Source organism: Carassius gibelio, chromosome A6 (genome assembly GCF_023724105.1).
Source record: "Carassius gibelio isolate Cgi1373 ecotype wild population from Czech Republic chromosome A6, carGib1.2-hapl.c, whole genome shotgun sequence".
Lineage (NCBI taxonomy): Eukaryota > Metazoa > Chordata > Actinopteri > Cypriniformes > Cyprinidae > Carassius > Carassius gibelio.
The window spans coordinates 18,248,178-18,256,228 of NC_068376.1; positions in this window are offsets into that span (position 1 = coordinate 18,248,178).

Below are 8,051 nucleotides of genomic sequence, written 5' to 3' on the forward strand. Positions count from 1 at the left end.
TTAATCTAAAGATGGCGCTCTGGGTAAACTAATCCCTGTGTCTGAATGAACGCATCGACACAATGTGCATTCCATTTTGATCCCCCTTTTTTAAATACATCTTACTAATAATTGCAATTGCATCACACCACAAACTGAATTATCAGTTTGTGTATATGTGTTTGCTGTTTCTTTCGGACAGCTCAGGCTTGTTCGGCGTCTTGTGGCTCATTAAAGGTGTGTGTAGGGTCCCCCATGGCAGAGGTGTTGGGAACTGCAAAGGCCCCTCACCCATCTTCATCATGGGTGATAAATGTGAACAAGGTCCCCCATAACAGCTCCACCCAGCTTCCTTCTCCCCTCCCTTTTCTTTCTTTTTTTTTTTTGCTTTTCACCCTTCCCCCTTTTACTCTCACTTTGTTCCTCCCTCCTTCTTTATTGTGTGTACTCACCAGTGAGCCTTGTTCTCCGATACAGTTGAGATTTATTTGTATTTTTAGTGCCAGTTACTCTAGATCCACTGTCTGTCATTTTCCATCCTGATTTGTTCAGCTCCTGTTAGAGTTCAACAAAAATAAAGTGCTAAGTGACATTGGGGAATTGTGTCCTAGTCTGACATAAATCATGTGTAAAACAGTCTGTGCACATCATCTGATGCCCTTCAGTTTGATAATGAAGCTGATAATGAATACCGCTGGGTCCAGCTTGGAACAGTGCATGAAGGAAATCACAACTTACAAAATAGAAAGAAAAAAACGAAGACAAAACAACCCTTATTTGCTGAATCTGATCTCAATTGTTAGTTTTGTTTCCATGTATGTAATGTTGTTGACCATATTGCTAGTTATCTTTGACACTTGTGTAGGAAAAATGACAAGTGGTAAAGGTCTGTTTTCGGTTTTGCTGTAAAATTTTCCTTTCTCACACTAGTAAATGCAGGATGTTTTGTGCATACATAAGGCTACATGCTAATACAAACATGTCTAAAAAGGACAAAGTGCAACTGATCAAAAATGTCTAGCATATGTTTAGTCTGTGTGTGAAGAAGCTCCAGGCCATGTCCTGCAAATAAGCCTGCACTGGCCCTTTACAGGCCCACTTAGGGCTAGCCCAAGGGCCCCAATCGGGCTGCCAGTTCAGGGCCTCTGAGATTTTGCTCATTGGCAAAACGTTGGCCCCTTAGTGCTGGCTCTGCACAGGCAGCCCTCACTTATTCCACACTATTAATCCACAACAGGGGCGCCCAATCCTGGTCCTGGAGATCTACCTTCCTGCAGAGTTCAGTTCCAACCCTGATCAAACACACCTGTCTGCAATTATCAAGTGCTCCTTCAGATCCCAATTAGTTGATTCAGCTGTGTTTAATCAGGGTTGGATCTGAACTCTGAAGGAAGGCCGATCTTCAGGAACAGGGTTGGGCACACCGATCTACAACAATACATCAGTTTCACTTTAAATACTTTTCAGATATTATAACTTAAGTCGTTGGGAAAAACAGTTACACACATCTGAAATGGATGCAGTCACCACATAACTAAAGTCTATTTTGTCAAAAAAAATGTACAGTAGTCAAAGGGATTTCAAATAAATGGATCTATTAAATACAAATGAGAAAACATCCAATTCATGTAAATGCAGCTACATATAGCTGAAAATCCAAGTACACAAAATTAGAAATAAAATTGAAGAAAACAAACAAAGCAATGTAATTTTATAGGATTTTGTCACGTGAAAGTCTTATCTCTTGTACATCAATGTCCAAACAATGTCCAGTTGGCTAATAGCAAATGAATAATACAACCTCTTGTAATGAAAACACGTCACAGCTCTCAAACACCAGACTCTTCCTAACTAGGAAAAGTAAAAAAATAGTCCATACTATGGTCTCACTTCGAAAATAACTTTAAAGAGATAGTTCACCCAAAAAAAGTTAAAACTGATGTATTTCTGCTTACCCCCAGGGCATCCAAAATGTAGGTGACTGTATCTTCCATAGAATACAAGGCAAGATTTTTTAGCTCAAACCATTGCAGTCTGTCAGTTTTATAATGCAAGTGGATGAGACTCACAGCTAAAACATAAAAAATTAAATAAAAATACACAAACAAAACCAAATTAAACCCTCCGGTTTTGTGTCTTTACACATCAATATATCATCATGAGCCTTCAGCATTGTACACTTAAAAAAAAAAATCCTTTAGACTGGGATTGAAATTACACATTTTCCAACCAGGTGAAGTACTGCTGCTTGCTATTGCTTAATTCTCGCCACCACATGGCTTTACTTAAGGAAACCATCTAGCCTCCCTAGTGGTAAGGAAGAAAACTGCCCACAAAGGCTCATGTCTGGCCCACACTGGGTCATCACTAGATTAATGTGGACAGTCCCATAGTGTAGGCTGCTCACAGAGAGCCTGCGGTGAGCCCAAAGCTGTGGGCCTCTCCTGGACAAGCCCGCACTGAGCCTGTTTAGGTTTGTTGTGGGCTGGTCCTAGCCCACTGTGCCCGCAAAAAGCCAGCATGGGCCCTGCAAGGACTTGTTTGCAGGGTGTTGTATCACAACTCCGTGAATGAATGTTCCCAAGTGAACTAGACTTCAGTGGATTTCCCGTGCTCAAGGAGTAAGGAGCAATGAACACTGTGTAGGGACCTTTTTCAGTCGGCACACAGTTCATCCATGGAGCTCTCTTCTGATGAGCTGGTTATATGAATCAGGTGTGTTAAGAGAGACCAAATATGCAGAGCGGTGGTACGTGAGGACTGGAATTGAGAACCACTGTACTAGATGTTTGACAGTGGTTTTTGCATCATCTCACGATTGACACACCGTTCTAAAAATAAACGTAAAAATAAAACCTTTTTAATTCCAGTTCATATATATTATCATTTATAAATATGACTTTCAAATGTATCAATTATAACCCTCTGTACACATAAAGTCCTCCATCTGCCTTCAGTTTGGCATGACTATTTTAAGGACTTTACCTATGCACAGTACTTGTTTGATGTATTAGAGCAGTGGAGTTTCCTGTTTTTATGTGGTCGGTCTTCCTGTGGTGGGGGTGAGGAAGTAGAACTCAGGTGACCTGCTGCAAAGCCAGTATGTTGTTTACCCTCCATTCTCCCTTTCAACCTGATGGCCCCTTCATTGTCCCTAAGGGAGGCTTTTGTTTCGAACACTACACATTTAAAAAAATATATATTTTTATTTTATTTCTATTTTCACAAGTAAGGTGTTTCAAAACTCTTAGTACAAAAATCTAAACTGATCACACTTGTTACACCACTAGTCATTCTTAAAAAATTGGTCTCATCGACACAATCATTGTTTCAAAAAACAAGATTATAATATATGTTGAGAACATTTGATTTAATCACCCAAACATAACACTGTGATCCTCTTTCAATTGAGTACACACACTGTGTGTGTACTATACACACCCACTGACTTAAAAAAAGTGGTTAGCATCTAAGACAAATAACTTTTCATTACATCTGATTATCTGTTAATTGCAAACAAGTTCTTTAGAAACTATATCAACTGAATCTATAGATATCTATAGATGCATCAAATGATTCACCGATCAACCATTAAGATGAGTTAGACTTAACTGTCATCCCCATTTTTGAAAATTCACGACAAAGTGCACTATCCAAACTTAAATAATTATATCCTGTTATAAAAAATTATAATACTAATGTATATCCTGAACGCACTGTGAGTCGCTTTGGATAAAAGCATCTGCTAAATGCATAAATGTAAATGTAAATATAAATGTAAATGTAATTCATTAACTCTTTTGAATACAGACCTAAGGTTGATCTGTTTTTAAAGAAGACAATTAGCAGATTATGAAAGAAGTCAAATTATTTAATAAAATTTAAGTATTAAAAAGTTATAGAAGTTTACATTTACTGTAAAGAAAATGTATTGTACTATTTTCCTACCATTCTATATAAAATAAATAGAAAAAAATAGTTACAAATACAAAATTGCCATACAATTAGAGCCTTATGTCTACATTCCATATTTCAAGTTGATATATAAAAAAAAAAGGTACTTAGGTACATATGCAATTTTGTTTAGGCATTATACCAAAAACAGTCATCGGATGCCACCCAAACTCCATTTAATTTTTTTTATGCATTTCTGTCACATATCTATCAATTTTTCTCTTAATATTAGGTCTAAAACAAAATTACCATATATGGAATCTTGAGACTCAGTCCTTTCCAATGATATGTATTTTGTCAAGATTATAAAACGTTTTTATTCTAAAAGACCGTAAAACATTTTGTAATATGACACTTCCGCTAAGGGAGAGGAGACCACTAAAAGATTTAGAAATACCATTTTTATGGTAAAACAGTGTCTGATTTCAAAATGGTTTTCATAGGATAAATGTTTAGATTTTAAGCTTCCAAATGGTATATCAATTATTATGATTACTGAAACATGAGATAGGGAAAAAGGCAACAAAATAATTAAGACTTTTTGTGACAAAGGTCAGAACTCCTGTTATGATGTAGATTTGTAATAGACTCTTGTTGCACTCTTGTCATAAATTATTTATAACTGTTCCTACATGATTTGTAACAAAATAAATAGGTTAAATATATATTTAGTGAAGTAAACTTAGGTGTCCCGTATACGGGACGGTGACAGTAAATATTTTTTTAGGTCAGGTCTTGTCTGTTGTGCTTGTCTCTGAACATTTTTCCCATGAGAATTGGTTTAATTTAGGCAGCATGTCATATTCAGAGGTTCACATCAGTGTGATCATTAATCATGCTGTCTGGAGGAGGTGCCGCTCTCCTTTAGCATTGGCTCTAACGTGCCCACAGTTATCAGCAGGACTCACTGGCTTTTCTCAATCACACTTTTGAATATTATTTTTATGTATGAGGTGTATTTTTATGTGATATGTATTTAAAGTATATTAAAGAACATTTTCATGGTTATTGATTAATACACTATAATAGCAGTTTTATGATTTAATCAGGTACCAAAAAGAGTACTCATAAAAAGGCTTTAATATAAAATCCATAATTTTGTAGGAATACAATCTGCAGATAATACATCTATGCTGGCATTGTCATGTTATCTATGATGTCAGCCTTAGCCTGTTGTTGCTGTAACTAAAAATAGGGCTATTTAAAATTGTTTTTAGTATTTGAAATAAAGTAAATCATAAAATAATAATAAATAAGATTAAATATAAATATTAGATGAAAACTTGAAAAATGTGAATGTTACCTTGTCAACTGAAATAAATAACTGTATGTAGAAGTTACTAGAATTACTAAAACTGGAATAAAAATATAATTTTTAAAGATAAAATTGAAAAAAGTTATAATCACATAACCAAATGACTTATACTCAAATTAAAATAATAATAAAATTAATAATAATAATAATGCAATGTTCTATTTTTTTAGGTTAATTTAAAATATTCATATATACCACTATATAAATAATAATAAAATAACACTGGTAGTATCCAAGTATTTTTAATCTACTATTTTATTGCTCCGACTTTATCCATTTGACATCTTTTGCAAACCTTTTAGTGCAAAAGTGGACATATTGGAGATGCATAAAAATACATAATTTTTGGGGAAAATATTTAATTTAATTTTACATGTAATTTTGTTATGAATAATCTATCGCCTTGTTTAAATAAAAATATACAGTGTTGTTCCCTTTGCAATTTAGTAATTCATGCAAGGTTTCAAAGGCGAAAGAAAAAATGTGACTAATTGTTGGCAAAAGAACATGAATTCTTAGAAGATTTTTGTTGCGGTTGTTTTTGATCATTTGTAATCGGTGTGAAAAAATTTGGACAGTATCTGCAGGAACGGTCTGTGCATGTCTGTAAATCTTACATTGCTGTTGACAGAAGAATGAGCCAGTCTGCCACAAAACAGTACCAAGTGTGTGTGATCAGTCTTACATTGTTACAAAACCAGTCGACATAGTGCTGAATATGTCTGGAAAAAGCCACAGGGACACTGACTAGTTTTTAAAGCCCTAAATACTTTAGGCAGGGTATATATAGAGGATATATTTCTCAATTGGTGAGGCCAAAAAATATTTAAAATCAAGTTCTTCTGCCAAGCCACTCATGCACAACGGCAGCAGATGTGGTTCGGATTTTCACCTTCTGGTTCTACTGACTTTTTACCCCACAATCTTTGTACCCTACAATAAGTGCAGACTGGAAAGATTCAATATTTAAGAGTTGCTCGTTTGTGACACGTGAACAAACAAAATTTTCAATTTGCAGGTAGATTTTTCTGAGGACCTCCTGATCAGTGGAATCATTCTTCAGGCTTGTAAATGTTCTCATTCCTCCCCCTCTCTGTTCTGCATTGGTATCTCCCACTCACATTGCAAAGGGCGGTAAATATTGCACAGTGCAACCTTTCTGTCTGTGAACATGAATATTTATTCACTGTTTGCCCTTGCCCTCTCTGCACCCTCCCTCTCTTTCCCTTCTGTCTGTAAAATTGTCCCATTTTCTGCCATTTCTCTTTAATCTTCCTCACCATTTTTATCTCTCCTTCTCATTTGTCAGGGTTTATATCTGTACCTACCAACACATACTGGACAGAACAGGTAGGTATGATATCAGGCCCTCTGTCAATCCGAAAATCCTGAGCTCATTTGTTTCTGGATGGAGAGAGTAAACTAATAAAGCTCATTCTGATTCTGATTCTGATAAATGTTTTGTACAAAGTTAAAGCTCATCATTATCCACATACCCTAAGTTCTAAAGTCCATGTTAATCTGAACATCATTCTTGTGCAGATTTGTCTTTAAAGGGGGCGTTGTCTCAGTTTGAGCCTTTACATATCTATCAGTGGATTTCTGTATAGGGGAATTTCTAAACGTTCCATGCTTCACCTCTGTTGAACGTGTGGCAGTGCAGACAGACATCTGTAGCCATAACAAAGTCTCAGTGAGAACAAAAGAATTATAATGGGGTCATATGAGATTGGATGGGCCTGCGTTATATGTTATAATAGATTCTTCAGTGAGGTAAGAGTGCCATACAAGAATGAATTTTACAAGGATCTTGTCTGTCCTGGCACGCTTGCTCGTCAGTACTTTCACTTTCAATTCTTATAACACAGTTCTAATTACGGTGCTTTCCATAGGGACCCCTAACGTCAGTGTCAACTTAAAATCGAACATGACTGATGTCTCAGTTACATATGTAACCCTCATTACCAGAAGGAGAGAACAAAAATGTTGCATCCCTCATGTCTCAACTGTGAACTGCGCTGAATGCTGGGATGCTTTCTCGGCTCCTCAACACAAACCCAAATGAATGGATATTTGCCTCTTGCATCTTACATACCCATAAGTACAGGGAGTGGCTTTGCCTGCAAATTTCACTCGCCAGTTGTCAATGGCCATTTCTTGCAATGTTCAGAAGTGATTGGGGCTCCCTAATGCCAGTGTTGATGTTACGTCTCAGTTCGGTCCTTCAGGGGTTAAGGGTTAGGTACATACTTAACTTTGTTAAGATTTTTCCAGCTAATGTGGCTTCTGATGATTTGCTGCTGTAATAAATGGGACGTGGATTTCAATGTTGTTTTCTAATGTCTTGACACCTTAAATGATACATGTATTTCATGATGGATGTTATTTAGAAATGTCAAGTCTCGGATCCTATTGATGTACTTATGAAGGTGGATTTTAGGTTATAAATGAATGTTAAGCAAATTTCTGCACTAAAAGGCCCCTCTAAAGGCTTGATAAGTGGCTCTCTTTCTGCTCTTCAGCATTATCTCTCTGATTTATTTTTCACCCTCTGTATGTAGCTTCATTTTGCTGCATTCAGAGGCCACAATCATTCAGGTTTTGAATTATCTCTTGACTAGATTATTGCTACTCATTCCTCATCGGTCTGCTGTCATTACCCCTTGGGTGCATCCATAATGGTGTTCCCCTATTTTGGCTCGTAGCTTCTCATAGCTACCCAAAACAGATTCAAAATGCTGTTGTTGGGCTGCAAGGCCATCAACAGCCTTGGATCCTGCATGTCATGGTTCAGCTATACCAA